At 39.5% G+C, this 16,688-nt stretch overlaps 1 protein-coding gene and 1 pseudogene across 4 annotated transcripts in view; one reads left to right on the top strand and one right to left on the bottom strand.

Annotated features, from left to right (window-relative positions):
• LOC139185462 (tigger transposable element-derived protein 1-like) overlaps positions 1-7,112 on the bottom strand; it is a 61,612-nt pseudogene extending 54,500 nt beyond the window's left edge.
• The window catches only part of TEX9 (testis expressed 9), a 237,233-nt gene that overhangs the window by 85,267 nt on the left and 135,278 nt on the right, over positions 1-16,688 (top strand). The window lies entirely within an intron of this gene.

Below are 16,688 nucleotides of genomic sequence, written 5' to 3'. Positions count from 1 at the left end.
TCCTCTTTCACCCTCATCAAGAAGCTCTTTAGTTTCTCTTCACTTTCTGCCATTAGGGTGGTATCATCTGCATATCTGAAGTTGTTGGTATTTCTCTCAGCTGTCTTAATTGCAGCTTGTGAGTCATTCAGGCCAGCATTTCACATGATGTACTCTGCATATAAGTTAAATAAGCAGGATGACAATATGCAGCCTTGACATACTCCTTCCCCAAATTTTGATCCAGTTTGTCCTTCCCATGTCTGGTTCTAACTGTTGCTTCTTGTACTTCATACAGGTTTTTTAGGAGACAGGTAATGTGGTCTGGTATTCCCATCTCTAAGAATTTTCCACAGTTAGTTGTGATCTACACAGTCAAAGGCTTTAGCATAGTCAATGAAGCAGAAGTAGTTTTTTTTTTTTTTTTTTAATTCTCTAGCTTTTGCTATGATCCAGTGGAAGTTGGCAGTTTGATCTCTGGTTCTTCTGCCTTTTCTAAATCTAGCTTGAACATCTGGAAGTTCTCAGATCACATACTGTTGAAGCCTAGCTTGAAGGATTCTGAGCATTACCTTACTAGCATGTGAAATGAGTGCAATTGTATAGTAGTTTGAACGTTCTTTGGCCTTGCCTTTGGGATTGGAATGAAGCCTGACCTTTTCCAGTCCTGTAGCCACTGCTGGGTTTTCCAAATTTGTTGACCTATTGAGTGCAGCACATTCACAGCATCATATTTTAGGACTGTAAATAGCTCAGCTGGAATTCCATCACCTCCACTAGCTTTGTTCATAGTAATACTTCCTAAGGCCCATTTAACTTCACACTCCAAAATGTTTGGCTCTAGGTGAGTGACCACCCCATGATGGTTATCTGGGTCATTAAGACCTTTTTTGTATAGTTCCTCTGTGCATTTCTTGCCGCCTCTTCTTAATCTTTTCAGTTTCTAATAGGTCTTTGTTGTTTCTGTGCTTTATTGTGCCCATCTTTGGATGAAATGTTCCCTTGATATCTCCAGTTTTCTTGAAGAGATCTCTAGTCTTTCCCATTCTATTATTTTCCTCTAATTGTTTACACTGTTCACCTAGAAAGCTTCCTTATCTCTCTTTGCTATTCTCTTGAATTCTGCATTCAGTTGGGTATATCTTTTTCTTTCACCTTTGCTTTTCACTTTTCTTCTTTTCTCAGCAAGTCCTCCTCTTTTACTTCAGCAAGACAACCACTTTGCCTTCATGGATTTTTTTCTTGATAATGGTTTTGGTCACCACTTCCTATACAATGTTACGAACCTCTGTCCATAGTTCTTCAGGCACTCTGTCTACCAGATCTAATCCCTTGAATCTATTTTCCACCTCAACTGTATAATCATAAGGGATTTGATTTAGGTCACACCTGAATGGTCTAGTGGTTTTCCCTACTTAAATTTTTAAGCCTGAATTTTGCCATAAGGAGCTCATGATCTGAGCTACAGTCAGCTCCAGGTCTTGTTTTTGTTGACTGTATAGAGCTTCCCCATCTTTGGCTACAAAAAATAAAATGAATCTGATTTCGGTGTTGACCGTCTGGTGATGTCCACATTTTTAGTCATCTCTTGTATTGTTGAAAGAGGACATTTGCTATGACCAGTGAGTTCTCTTGGCAAAACTCTTTTTAGCCTTTGCCCTGCTTCGTTTTGTACTCCACGGCTAAACTTGCCTATTACTCCAGGTATCTGTTTACTTCATACTTTTGTACTCCAATCACCTATGATGGAAAGGACTTTGTGTGTGTGTGTGTGTTACTCTTTTTTATTTCCTGGGGAAATTTATAAGGCTAGTAGGAAAAACTTCAAATCCTGACATTGCATTTGATCCAGAAACTCATTCTCTCTCCTTTTCCACACATCCTGTATCCCTTTTACATTTAACTAGCCCTTCTGCTTGGCTAGGTATCTATAGGCTTTGTCCATTTGCTATCAAAAATGCCTTCAAGTGAAAGTGTTAGTTGCTCAGCTATGTCCAGTTCTTTGCAACTTGTAGCCTGCCAGGCTCCTCTGTCCATGGAATTCTCCAGGCAAGAATACTGGAGTGGGTAGCCACTTCCTTCTCCAGGGGATCTTCCTGATCCAGGGATCAATCCCAGGCCTCCTGCCTTGCAGGTAGATTCTTTACCATCTGAGACATCAGAGAAGCCCTAGGGAAGTTATTAAAGGACATTCCAATGGGTGCTGAATAGTCTTCCTTTCCCCTAATGATATAACACAATGAATGCTATCTCATCCAACTTTCTTTACCCCACCAGTACAGGGACTCTTTTTTAAAAAGAATATTTATTTATTTTTGTGCTGGGATGTAGTTGGGGCACATGAGATCTTTAGTTGCAGTGTGTGGGATCTTTTAGTTGTGGCATGTGAGCTCTTTAAGTTGTGACATGTAGGATCTAGTTCCTTGACCAAAGATGGAACCCAGGCCCCCTGCATTTGAAGTATGGAGTCTTAGCCATTGGACCAAGGGAGGTCCCAGTACAGGGCCTCGTTTCCTTGCCTGCCTGCTTCTTCACACAAGAACTCTAAAATGACCATGTGGCAGCCACGTAGTAAAATATAATACGATTTTTAATACTGTGTTCCTCTCTGGAAGCATTTTCTCTAAGCAAACTATATAGAAATGCCAAGCCTGTAAAGAAAGCATGGAGTTGCAGTGACAGAAAGTACTTGGGGTATTACTGGAGAGAGATATTTCTACATCCATAACCTGGGTTTCTTTTCCCTGTTTGGAAACTGTCCCCATACAATGGCCATTGATTTGTGTGAGACCAATCCTGAAGAATCATGCCCATCTGTACATGATACTGTGCATTTGTAAATCTGTTTCACTTCTCTATCCAGCCTGCAGGTTTGGAGGAGTGTAGTATGTAATAGGGCCAGTGACGCTCATAGTTCTGGGTCCGCTATCACATCTCTTTGGTAATATTGCTCACTTCGTCTGAGACAGTGATTCTTTGTATAGTGGTGTCGTCTAAGGCACTTTAGGCAGGAAAATTAAACCTGTACCTGAAATAGATTTCAATATTTAGTTTGGAGGAGATGTCTCAGCAAGCCCCCAACTACTGGACCCCTGAAAACTTCACTGACACGGGTAGACCTGAATTTTCATAGGGTTTTTCTCCTATACTCTGGAGTGCATGTGTCTTATCAAGGTGTACAGAGTACTTGCCCATTTCTTACACAGTCGGTTCAACTAACATGAAATGTCTGATGTCATAGAACAGTGAGATAGATGTTCTGTGGGAAGTCCAGATGGTCTAGGTATTTTCCACTATGTTATAATGGAGTGTACAGGGAAGCCTGACATGTTGCAGTCCATGGGATCAAGAAGAGTTGGACACAACTTGGTGACTGAACAACTACAACATAACGGAGTGTGAAAGAGTTAACTTCATTCTGGTGCAAGACCATTAATGTATACTACTGTCCATTCCATGTAAAAGCAAACTGCTAATGCTCCTCCTGCTTGCTGGGTATTGAAAATCAATACATTTGTCAGATTAATAGCCACATACCACTTAATAAGGTCTGTGTTAATCTGCTATAACAATGATATCACATCCATTTCATTAGTTACAACTAGGATTACTACTTAGTTAAGTTTGAGATATTATTCTTGTATTTTAGAGGTCAGATAAGACAAATACATATGAATACAATGAGTACCATATAATGGTACTAATCTCTGTCATTTCCACTAGAGCAGTATTGTTTTTATTTTACAGTCTTCCAAGGATGAGGAAGGAATATCAAGGGTTTCCACTTGGACCTGTCATAACAGTTTTTCTTTCATAGGTCAGGAAACCAATGTGAGGGTTCTGCCCATTGCTGAGTATGTCCACTCCAACAATGTATTTATGTACCAGGGAAATCACCATTAGATCATCTTATGTGTATTTTAATTCTTGGAACTAATGAAGTCATTATGAGATGGACTTGGGCCAAGATTCTATTTATTACCTGGCCTGCTTATTCTAACAGAATTCGATTCCATATTCTAACAAAGGTGTGATTACATTTCAGGCCATGGGATATCCACCTCAATATTCATTCAGACTTTATATCCAACATCCCTGAAAACCTTGTATGTATTCCCTTTCCTCAGTTTATAATATTCCTAAGAAAAGTCTGGGGAACGACTGGGGAAATAACCATGGCACACACTTGCTGTTGTATTGCAGTGTTCTTAAGGTATCTGGGTTCTGTAATTGATGGGTTCTTAGTCTGAGAAATGTCTTAGATCTGGAAACTAGGTAAGGGATTATTTCTTCCCACTGGGGCCACTAATCTTAACATTTTGCTGATCCAGTAATATATATCACTGATGAATTGTTTAAATTAGGTTAAACCTTTGTCAGATCCCTATTTTGCTCCTGGACATACCATGTTCTATAGATTACTGTGGGCTAGGCTTCCCTAGGTGCTGGTCCCTTGCTACTCAAGAGAATACTTACACCTGCCTTGCTCCTGACAATTAGGTGCTGCCACCTGGCCTCTCCTATTCCAGGATTATAAAGTTGCTGTTAGGGAGCCTAGTAGCCTAGTTCTGTTACACAATTTCTAACTGTCAGCCTCTTCTTACAGAGAACTGAGCATCTTCCTGCTGCTGCAGCCAATCCTCACCATTACATTTTGTGTTGTTTTGGTAAATGGAATGTCCTCAGGGCCATCTCAGGTAATATAATTAGCTGTTGAATTTTCTACTTCATTTAACACAGTACGTTCCTTTTAGAAAGCTTCTAAGAACCATCGCAGAAACTTATTAGAACTGAATGTCAAGATCCTTACTAGTAAGTTTTAAATCCAATGTTATAGGAGAGTGCCTCTGTATCAACAACTCTCCCTTAGGCTGCTTTGCATCCTGTTCCCTGAGATTCAGCATCCTCAGGATCTTCCTTGCACATGGTCCCGGTTTTGGACCTCTGCATTGTTACTGAAATGCTACAGCTCATTTGTTCCTAATTTCTCTCCTATCTTAGCAAATCCAATGCCCCTCCTCCCCAATTATGTTGGGATTTTACTCTAGTTATTAATCTGGTTTCCAGGACACAAGTTGGTGGCAGATCCTGAGAAGGGCAAGTATTGTTTTGTAGCTCGCCCATCTGTGTGAAATGTCTGCGTATGCTTCAAGCAAAACAGTGTCATCTTCTAACAAGAATGAATGAAGCATTTCTGCAGGCTCAGAGGATTCAGACATACAGGGGTTCAAGGTTCTGAGCAGGATCTAGCTAGAATCCTTAACCCAAGTCTCAGGGTCTCATTCTTTCCATCTCAGGGCCCTGACTTTGGCATAGGAAACTTTCTAGGGTTGAAAATGCAATATTTTCTGAAATTCTGCTTCTCTTATGATTAGGTCCTGAGCCAATGATGACTTAAGTGCTGCCTTGTAGGATCTTACTCTTTCAATTAGTCCCTCCCTTTCCTTCCCCCACTGTGTCCACAAGTCTGTTCTCTGTCTTGTCTGTGTGTGTGTGTTCGGTCACCAAGTTGTGTCCAACTCTTTGCGACCCCATGAACTGCAGCACGTTAGGATTCCCTGTCTTTTACTATCTCCCGAAGTTTGCTCAAATTCATGTTCATTAAGTCAGTGATGCCATTCAACCATCTCATCCTCTGTTGCCCCCTTTGCCTTTTGCCCTCAATCTTTGCCGGTATCAGGGTCTTTCCCAATGAGTTGGCTCTTTGTATCAGGTGGCCAAAGTATTGGAGTTTCAGCTTCAGCATCAGTCCTTCCAATGAATATTCAGGGTTGATTTCCTTTAGGGTTGACTGGTTTGATCTCCTTGCCGACCAGGGACTCTCAAGAGTCTTCTCCAGCACCACAGTTCAAAAGCATTAATTCTTCATGGCTAAGCCTTTTTTGTGGTCTACCTCTCACATCTATACATGGCTACTGGAAAAACCATAGCTTTGACTATACGGACCTTTGTCAGCAAAGTGATGTCTTTGCTTTTTAACATGCTGTTTAGGTTTTTCATAGCTTTCCTTCCAAGGAACAAGCATCTTTTAATTTCATGGCAGCAGTCTTCCCTGGTGTCTCAGACAGTAAAGAATCTGCCTGCAATATGTGAGACCTGGATTCAATCCCTGGGTCAGAAAGATCCCCTGGAGAAGGGAATGGCTACCCACTCCAGCATTTTTGCCGGAGAATTCCATGGACAGAGGAAGCTGGCAGGCTACAGTCCTTGGGGTAGCAAAGAGTGGAATGCAATTGAGTGACTAACACTTTTTCTACCTTACTACGTCTTAAAAGTAGCTTTCCAACTAGAAGAGGCTGAGTTGAGCCTTCTTTTCTCATTCATTTTCTCTGATTATGGAAATGTTCTACAACTATAGTGTTCAGTGTGGCAGCTACTAACTATATGTGGCTACTTGAAATGTGGCTAGAGTGACTAAAAAACTGAATTTTAAAAATTTTGCTTAATTTTATCTAATCTTGGTATAAAATTAGGGACTTCCCTGGTAGTCCAGTGATTAAGATTCTGCACTTCCAATGTAGAGGGCTCAAGTTTGATCTCTGGTTGGGAAACTAAGTTACCACAAGCCGTGGTAAGCCACATATGGGTAGTGCTACCAAACTGGACAAAGTTTAAAGTCCTGATGGCCCATATAAATCAGGGTATCTACTTTAGCATTCAGAAGCAACCAATACTAATTTTCCCAGATGTCCCACTTTTTCGATTGGTTTCCTTAAGAGAGTTCACTTCATGACCAGCTAAGCCCTTTTTGTTGGAGAAGGCAATGGCACCCCACTCCAGTACTCCTGCCTGAAGAATCCCAGGGATGGGGGAGCCTGGTGGGCTGCAGTCCATGGAGTCGCTGAGGGTTGGACACGACTGAGCGACTTCACTTTCACTTTTCACTTTCCTGCATTGGAGAAGGAAATGGCAACCCACTCCAGTGTTCTTGCCTGGAGAATCCCAGGGACGGGGAGCCTGGTGGGCTGCCGTCTATGGGGTCACAATGAGTCAGACACGACTGAGTGACTTCACTTTCACTTTCAATGATTTTACTTCTTCAGCATACCAGTACTACCAATACTCTACCTACCTAGAGTGATGAAGTCCTCACTGGCAGCTGGCCAGCAGGTGACTCGGCTCCTAAATACCATCCTTAGGGCCTGCTACCTACCCCATTCCTAACACATTCTGAGGTTACCTAGGAGCAAGAGTTGAGACAAGGTTTCAGGTGCAGGTGACATATGGAAAGAGTGCACTTCAGGAAGCAACTTAAAAGAGAGAGAAGGGCAATGCTCTGGTGCATTTCAAAATGCTTCCTTTTCCTCTCCCCTTGAAGGAAAACCAAGGGGATTTCTCTCTAGAATATACTGTGGGAATCTGGTCAGACTCTTGGAGATAAATCTCACAGTCTTGTGGGTGCCCTGCATGACTGAATCCCATTGGAATTTTTAACTCTCAGAGTTGTCTGCACTAAGCCTCCAGCAATTTGTCAGTCACCATTTCTACCCAGGCACTGGTTCCTGTGCTATTTCCAGTCATGAATTTGCTCTGTTCTATGCTTAACAATACAAATGATGAAGTATTTTTACTGAGTCTGGGCAGAGATTTCAGCATTTTCCAAAGAAAACTTATATCTAAAACTCTGTTCTTCCATGGTTGTTTGGGATAATGATGTAGAAAATTATTACAAATGATACGCGTTTAATTAAGGGACCCTACCCCCCAGAATTCCTGTGTCTTTTATGTTAGCTTGGAGGAAACCTGAACCCATTCTGAAAATCGTCTCCTGTGAAAATGTTTTGAACAACTCTCATGAATATGAAACAATCTAAAAGATTTGAATTTCAGCACAATAACTGTTTGAGTGTGTATTTTATTTTATTTTTAAAAGATTTTTTTTGATGTGGATCAGTTTTAGTGTTTTGAATTTGTTACAGTATTGCTTCTGTTTTGTGTTTTGTTTTTTTGGCTAAAACACATGTGGGATCTTGGATCCCCGACCAGGGATTGAATCCATACTCCTGGACAACCAGGAAAGCTCCTATAAGTATGTATTTTAAATCATATGTCAGTAAAGAACAGTTTCTTCTAACATCAAAAAAGAGCAGACTTTTTAATGGAATAAAAAATTTGATGAAAAATAGCTCAGTTTTACAATTTAACTTAAAAAGGACATTAAATAGAATAGATTGCTATGGATACAGCAACATAGAGTTCATAAAGTTTTCAAATATAATAAAATCTGTTGGATTTTTCTATATTAAATACAAGTAGAAAAAATAAAAGAAATAGAGGAAGCAGGAGAGGAAGGGGAAAGAACATGAAATGATGTGGTTGCAGGTCAAGTCTGACTTGACAATGGGGCTGGGCCCTCTGGAATATAAATCACACTGAAAGTTTTCCCAGCTGGAGGCGAGAGGGTCAGGCTTCTAGACTTTTAAGTCAGTCATTTACTAACACTCCAGACACTAACCTATGTACCTGGAATGCCTACTTTGTACTTTGAACAGTAATTTGAAATTTGGAAAACTTTATAAAAAAGTGGCCTCAGGCCCATCCTGCTGTTCACTGTCTTCTGAGATTTCCTGGTTAATTTTTTAAAATAAAGTGTTTTTAATTTGTATTTATTTTATTTGTGTTTAATTTTTTGGCTGTGCTGTGTCTTGGTTGCTGCATGCAGCCTTTCTCTAATTGCGGCAAGCAGGGGCTTCTCTTGTGGAGTACAGGCTTAACTGTCCCCCAGCATGTGGGTTCTTAGTTCCCTGACCAGGGATTGAACTCCTGTATCCTGCATTGGCAGAGGGATTCTCAACCACTGGACCACCAGGGAAGTCCCTTCCTAGTTAAGTTTATTGGAGAGTAATACTAATACCAAAAGTCAGTAGTCCCTCAAATATTCCCATTGGTCAAGCTGTGATATTTGAGCAGCAGAATAATGATATTAATCATTACTATTCTAAGAATTGATGAAAAACATGAGTCTGTTAAAGTTAGTGAGTGGAAGAGTATCCAAAAGAAAAAATTAATATGTTAATATAAAGTATATAAAAACATCATAAATATAAAATGTTCACGTTAATAGGACAACTTTAATGTTAATTCTAGGTACACATGAGATTTGTTGTTCAGTCACTAAGTCATGTCCAACTCTTTGTGATGCTATGAACTGGAGCACGCCAATCTTCCGTGTCCTTCACTATCTCCCAGAGTTTTCTCAAACTCGTGTCCATGGAGTCAGTGATGCCATCCAGTCATCTCATCCTCTGTCACCCCCTTTTCCTTTTGCCCTCAATCTTTGCCAGCGTCAAGGTCTTTTCCACTGAGTCAGCTCTATGCATCAGGTGGCAAAAGTATTGGAATTTCAGTTTCAACATCAGTCCTTCCAGTGAATATTCAGGGTTGATTTCCTTTAGTATTGACTGGTTTGATCTTGCTGTCCAAGGGCCTCTCAAGAGTCTTCTCCAGCACCTGGATTCAAAAGCATCAATTCTTTGGCACTCAGCCTTCTTTATGGTCCATCTCTCACATGACAGCTAGTGGTAGGCAAAAATGCTGATAATTTAAGAGGCAGAGATGGAAAAGATAGTTCTTCTTTTTAAAACAGTTATGAGTTCATATTGACCTCAGTTTATCATATGTGCCTATGCATGCATGTGTGCTAAGTCTCATCAGTTGTGTCCTACTGAAGAGACAGTAAGTTACTTCTTAAAAAGCCTCTGTACAAGAAAATAAGCAAGAAAATTACGTTGGACTGAAATACTATCCTCTGGGGGCAAATGTGGCTTTCTTAAGAATACTAGGATTTGAATGCATGTCATACTTAAATAATTCAGAAACAATTAAATACAATTATTTCATCTGGTTATTTAAGAAACTGACACATTTGTTCTATATTTTCCCATCCTTTTAATATTCCTTTTCAGTGACAGGGTAATCACCTTTGTTTCCTTCTTCATCTGTCTAATTTCCTCCTTCAAGCAGAATGCAGTTCTAAGGAGCAGAAGGGAGAAAATATCTCCTTTCTTTTTAAGAGTTTTTGAGCTTTATCACTCAGTCATGTTCAACTGTCTGTGGCTGCATGAACTGTAGCCCGCCAGGCTCCTCTGTCCATAGACTTTTCCAGGCAAGAATACTGAATGGGGTTGCCATTTCTTCCTCCTAAGAGTTTTTAGAAGTTTTTTTTTTTTTTTTTTGGAAAAAACTTTTCTGTATTCCTCTATTCAACTCAGTGGTGCAAAAGGGAATACTTTTCTACTGTAGTTTGAAATCCTGTGCTAGATGTCTCTGCTCTTGGTTTAGACATTTTGCTGTGTTATTCTAAAATAAATGTGGCCAAGTTTCAGAGCTTGAGTATAGGAAGTCTTTCTGTAGTGATGATTGGGTACTGTCATCATTCTTTATCCACCTAGGCTCTGATTGAAACAAAACACCTGGTCTACCAAAACTTTATAAAAGGTAACATCCTGGAGAGCTACCCAAAGATGCCTTCAAAGCTTAATACCTACAGAGAGCACAGATGCTTTCAGCAGGATGAGAATGATTCCAGAAGGGGTTCAGCCTCCACATTTTGAGTAATCAAAACTGCAGAAGGTTTTCAAGCTATAAATCTGTTAATACTTATATAAATGCTGTTTCATGTTCAGAATAAAAAATGTATTCATCACTGTTATGGGTACATACTGAGAATTTCTGATCTTTTGGAAGACAGATGCTGAAAAAAATTGCAACAAAATTGGCAGTCATTTAGTTCAGCATTTTAATTTTAAAATAATACAGATGCTCAAGGATCTTCATGAAATGTGATGCAGTGGAGATGAGTGTAGTGCAAGAATAGAAATGGAGCACTAGGGAGGATAGTGATCTCTGAGGAAGTGGAAAACAAGACTGTAAGAAATTTTGCCTTATGAAAACTGGCACTAGAAAATCAGCCTCATTCATTTGTTAATTTGTTTTTGCATTTATTTATTCCTCCATATAACAACAAAAGGTTTATTTAGTCTTTATTATATGCCAGACACAGAAACCAAGGAAGCTCTAGCATAGCAGCTTATTCCTTCTGCATCTCTCTGTAACTACAGTGTCACTCTCTTCTGAGAGTGCCTGCTTCTTTCCATATTTCTTATTCAGTTCTTAGAATTTCACAAGTCCTCTAGAGTCTCTCTCTGACATGAAGTTTTAGCCTTGGCTTTCATTGTTAAATGACCTATTCTTCTGGGATTTCTTGGTTCAGATTTCTAAGAGAGAAAAATCTGATTGACTCAGTTCATTGAGCCATATCTGTTGGTACTAGATATGTCATAGGCTCTTGCTAGGTTTATGCATTGACTGTCCATTTCCTCTCCCTAACATGCAGCCTAGTCAAAATAGTTGTCAAGGTGATGCTGGGGCACAGTCAGTTGGTATTAAATAGGAGGTTTGAGCTATAAATAGAGGTCATGAATGAGACAAGTAGCAGGAATTACTTGTCTCCAATATTGTATTGGAATTCCAATACACTATTACCAGAAATTTAGGCAGTAAATTGGTCTATAATGAGGGAAAATTCCCTTAATTATATTTAATGATCCAAGTGATATTCTTCTACTTTATTCACAACCTCTATTTAATACAGATCTTACTTCCAAAATACTTCTTAACTCTCTTCTCTCGAACTTCTGTGCTATTACTTCTTTAGATCAAGTTCTCATGATGTGCTTTCTTTAATATCTCTCTTGGATTGCAGCAATAGTGTGAGTTTCCTGCCTCTTCACTGAGTACATGAGTGATGCACATAAATACAGATCTCACTATTTCATTTTCAGACTTGAGAACCTTCACATAAAGATTAAGACCAGGTTCCTTAACATGGCAGGCATGCCATCAGTCTTCTTATCACACCTAACATTAAAAGAAATGAACTGCTTGTAATTCCTTTCCACACCATGTTTTTATTTTTCTGTCTTCAGGCGTTTGTTTATGCTGTTACCTTTGCTTCAAATACCCTTCACCTTATTTTAAAAAGATACTAACAGAGAAAAATACTATTTTATATTTACTCCAGTATTTGCCATTTCTGATGCTTTTTGTTCCTTCTTGAAGATCTACCTGGTGTTATTTCACTTCTGCCTGAAAAACTTCTATAATACGTTTTATCATTTAGGTCTCCTGATGATAAATTTGCACAGGTCTCCTGGTGCCAGGATTGCATGTTTTTATGTGAAAATATCTTTATGTTGCTCTCATTAGTAACACATTTTTGCTGGACAAAGAATTCTAGGTTACGGGTTTTTCCTTTTAGCACTTTAAAGATGTTCCATTGTCCACACTCCTCCATTATTTCTGAAAAGAAGTCAGTAGTAATTCAAATTATTGTTGTCCTTTATGTGTCAGTTTTCTTTACTTTCAGGATTTTTTCTCTATCTTTAATTTTCAGAGATTTGATTGTTAGGAGTAGACATGATTTACTTCATTTTTATACTGTGTGGTGGCCACTGAACTTCTTAAAGCTGTAAATTTGTTTCTCTTACCCAGATTTGGAGAGTTTTTAATCACTATTTTAAAAATATTTCTTCTATTCCATTCTAAATCTTCTCTCCTTCTGTAACTTCAATAACTCTTACGTCACATATGTTAGAGCTACTGATATTTTCCATAGGTCCTTGAGTCTCTGTTCATATTTTTAACCTTTTTCTCTTTATTGTTCAGACAGAATAATTTCTAGTGACTTGTCTTAAAATTGCCTGAAGATCCTTTGTCATCTCTATTCTACTGTTCTGCCCATCTAATGAATTTTTTACATTTTCACTAATGATAGTTAGAATAGCTGCTTTAAATTCCTTGTTTGCTGCTGCTGCTGCTGCTAAGTCAAGTCAGTCGTGTCCGACTCTGTGCGACCCCATAGACGGCAGCCCACCAGGCTCCCCCGTCCCTGGGATTCTCCAGGCAAGAACACTGGATTGGGTTGCCATTTCCTTCTCCAATGCATAAAAGTGAAAAGTGAAAGTGAAGTCCCTCAGTCATGACCAACTCCTAGCGACCCATGGACTGCAGCGCACCAGATTCCTCTGTCCATGGGATTTTCCAGGCAAGAGTACTGGAGTGGGGTGCCATTGCCTTCTCCCCTTGTTTGCTAATTCCAGTATTTGGATCATCACAAAGTCACCCTTCATTGAAGTCTTTTTATTTTCAGACTGAGTCACATTTTCATATTTCTGCATATGTCAAGTAACTTTGGGTTGTAACTTCAGTTCAGTTCAGTCGCTCAGTCGTGTCTGACTCTTTGCGACCCCATGAATCGCAGCATGCCAGGCCTCCCTGTCCATCACCAACTCCCGGAGTTCACTCAGACTCATGTCCATCAAGTCAGTGATGCCATCCAGCCATCTCATCCTCTGTCGTCCCCTTCTCCTCCTGCCCCCAATCCCTCCCAGCATCAAAGTCTTTTCCAAGGAGTCAACTCTTCCCATGAGGTGGCCAAACTACTGGAGTTTCAGCTTTAGCATCATTCCTTCCAAAGAAGTCCAAGGGCTGACCTCCTTCAGAATGGACTGGTTGGATCTCCTTGCAGTCCAAGGGACTCTCAAGAGTCTTCTCCAACACCACAGTTCAAAAGCATCAATTCTTCGGCAATCAGCTTTCTTCACAGTCCAACTCTCACATCCATACGTGACCACTGGAAAAACCATAGCCTTGACTAGACGGACCTTTGTTGGCAAAGTAATGTCTCTGCTTTTGAATATGCTATCTAGGTTGGTCCTAACTTTCCTTCCAAGGAGTAAGCGTCTTTTAATTTCATGGCTGCAGTCACCATCTGCAGAGATTTTAGAGCCCCCAAAAATAAAGTCTGACACTGTTTCCACTGTTTCCCCATCTATTTCCCATGAAGTGATGGGACCAGATGCCATAATCTTCATTTTCTGAATGTTGAGCTTTAAGCCAACTTTTTCACTCTCCACTTTCACTTTCATCAAGAGGCTTTTGAGTTCCTCTTCACTTTCTGCCATAAGGGTGGTGTCATCTGTGTATCTGAGGTTATTGCTATTTCTCCTGGCAATCTTGATTCCAGCTTGTGCTTCTTCGAGCCCAGCATTTCTCATGATGTACTCTGCATATAAGTTAAATAGGCAGGGTGACAATATACAGCCTTGACATACTCCTTTTCCTATTTGGAACCAGTCTGTTGTTCCATGTCCAGTTCTAACTGTTGCTTCCTGACCTGCATACAGGCTTCTCAAGAGGCAGGTCAGGTGGTCTGGTATTCCCATCTCTTTCAGAATTTTCCACAGTTTGTGATCCACGCAGTCAAAGGCTTTGGCATAGTCAATAAAGCAGAAATAACTTAGACCATGTAAATACTAAAATAATGTTATGGAGACTCTGGATTCTACTATATTCCTCCAAAGAGTTGTTTTAACATGAAATTAAGCTTGTTAGACTCAATCTGAAAATTTTGTGCCTTGGGAAATATCTCAGATCATATATCCATCATTAGCTGAGCTGCTTGAAGCCTGTCCATGCATGTATCATTCATTAGTCAATTAAAGAATTGGATAGAATTTATATACAGAATTTTGGATTCTTTGTCTCTGGTTCTGTTTTCCACTTGCTCCAAATTCTATCCTCTGGTTATTCAGGCCAGAAATACTGTGAGTTTTCTATCAGTTTTAGCCAACCTATGTTATTCCAACTATAGTTTGCCCTCAGTTTAAAAGGTATAAAAACGGCAAATGAACTCCATGCCATTCCCTTCACCCAGCTATACTTTTTCTTCCATAAATTGCCTGCTTTTGATCACTCTCTAAAGCCTACAGGTGATTATTTTTGTGTTTAGACCTTATAGCTCCTATAAACTACAAATGTATTGGTACAGTAGATTACTTGGTCATATAAGAATTTTAGCTCCTTTGCTCTTTCTCTCTCTCCCTTTTTTTGATACCAAAGAACATTTATTTATTTGTCTAGAATTAGCTAAGATATTATCTCCTCAGAGAAACCTTCCCTTTTACCTACCTCCTTCAGGTTGAAAGTTAGTTAGCTACCTAAGAACTAGTTAAGTGTTCCCTCTTTGGGCTTTCATAGGGCTTTGTATCAAATTTGATTATACACTTTTTAGATTTTAGTGAACTTACTTATGTATACGCATTTTTTTCCAACTGACTGCAATAATTTGACCTCAGGTACTTTGTTTATTTATCTTCATATCCCTAGTGTCCAGTACAGGATCCAGTACATGAGCTAAATATTTTGTTGAATATTCTATATTGATACTGAATTGATTCTGTATCGATAGGCCATGAGATATGATTTTTATGATTCTATCCCTGTTGTTAAGCGTGTAAGGGTATAGTATCCAGATATTCAAATCACGTGTGTAAGGATATAGTGTCCAGATATTCAAATCACAGAGTTAAAAGTGACATGTCCAATCTACTTCTTGGCGTAGTAGGGTAGGATGGTTATGGAGACAGTCAAGTAGTGTGGAGTCTTAGAAAGGGTTTTAGATCCAGCAGTGGGAATGACAATTCCACCTATAAACTGAGATAGAATCTATGTCCTATTTAGTAGGCACTGATGGTGGGGACAAGAGAATAAGTTAGCCACATTGTGGGCCTACAGGTAGGTGCCTGGAGGTTCTTATCTCATTCACAGCAACTGATTCCAGATTCTCCTCACCTAGTCTGCAATAGCCTTGGCACTGGCTGAGTTGAACCTTAAGTCTGGTGATCTTCAATGATTAAAGTTTATTTCTTCCAGGGGACATATCAATCCTTGTCCCAGAAATGTCATGTTTTTTGATTAGTTTCATTAGGCCTTAAGCTTGTATTTATCCTTAAAAGGGCCCTAACTAAAGTGAAAATACTAGTGGAAGGAGTAACAGTTTAGAAGATAGTCAATTAACTGATAGTTTACTGAGACCAAGACCAGGCAAGAATGTGCCATATGATGAGTTTAAATAGTCTATAGGATGTGTGGCAGTGGAGTGGATAAGACAGAAGAAAGGCAACAGTAAAACATTTCTGTGTTGTTTCAGGGGACCCTTGTCCATCATAGACTTTCAAGGCCCAGGCCCTTAGGATACAATGTTTTCCCTATTTCTTGAGAAAAAGATGAAAATCATTTGTGACTATTAACTATGTTCTATAAGTTTTACAAAGGTTTTGTATACTTTTCTATAAAAGACAAATTTCACATTATAACAATCATAGATCCAAAGTAACTGTTTGAAATTTATGCCAGGTTTCTGTTTATTGTATCTAGTAAAGGACAAAGAAAAACCTGCCTAATAACTTGTCTCAAATGAGATAATAGAGTTATGACAGGATACTGTCATTATTGAACATTTCAGCCCAGGAAACAGTTATAAAAGAGAGTTAGAACTCATTCTACTTTGAGGAACATATCTGACTGTAGGAAAAATCCTTTGGATTTGCCCCAGAAATGAGGAGAGGAGTAGGAGGAATGTGTAGTTTCACTTGAACATTAAAGTATTATGTCCAAGCAGAGAACTAAAACTGCACAAAAGTTGGGTTGCAACCAGTGTGATGGTATCTGCATGTTGTGTCATATTATTTTGAATGGAGAAAAATGAAGGGATGGCAGAGTAATCCTTGACTGATCTCTAGGTTTTTAGCTGGGCATAACTCTAGATTCAAAAAATATCTTAAGCAATCAGAGTTGCTGCTGCTGCTGCTGCTGCTAAGTCGCTTAAGTCATGTCCGACTCTGTGCGACCCCATAGACGGCAGCCCA

The sequence above is a fragment of the Bos indicus genome, chromosome 10 (genome assembly GCF_029378745.1).
Source record: "Bos indicus isolate NIAB-ARS_2022 breed Sahiwal x Tharparkar chromosome 10, NIAB-ARS_B.indTharparkar_mat_pri_1.0, whole genome shotgun sequence".
Classification (NCBI taxonomy): domain Eukaryota; kingdom Metazoa; phylum Chordata; class Mammalia; order Artiodactyla; family Bovidae; genus Bos; species Bos indicus.
This window is presented reverse-complemented; position numbering and strand designations above follow the sequence as displayed.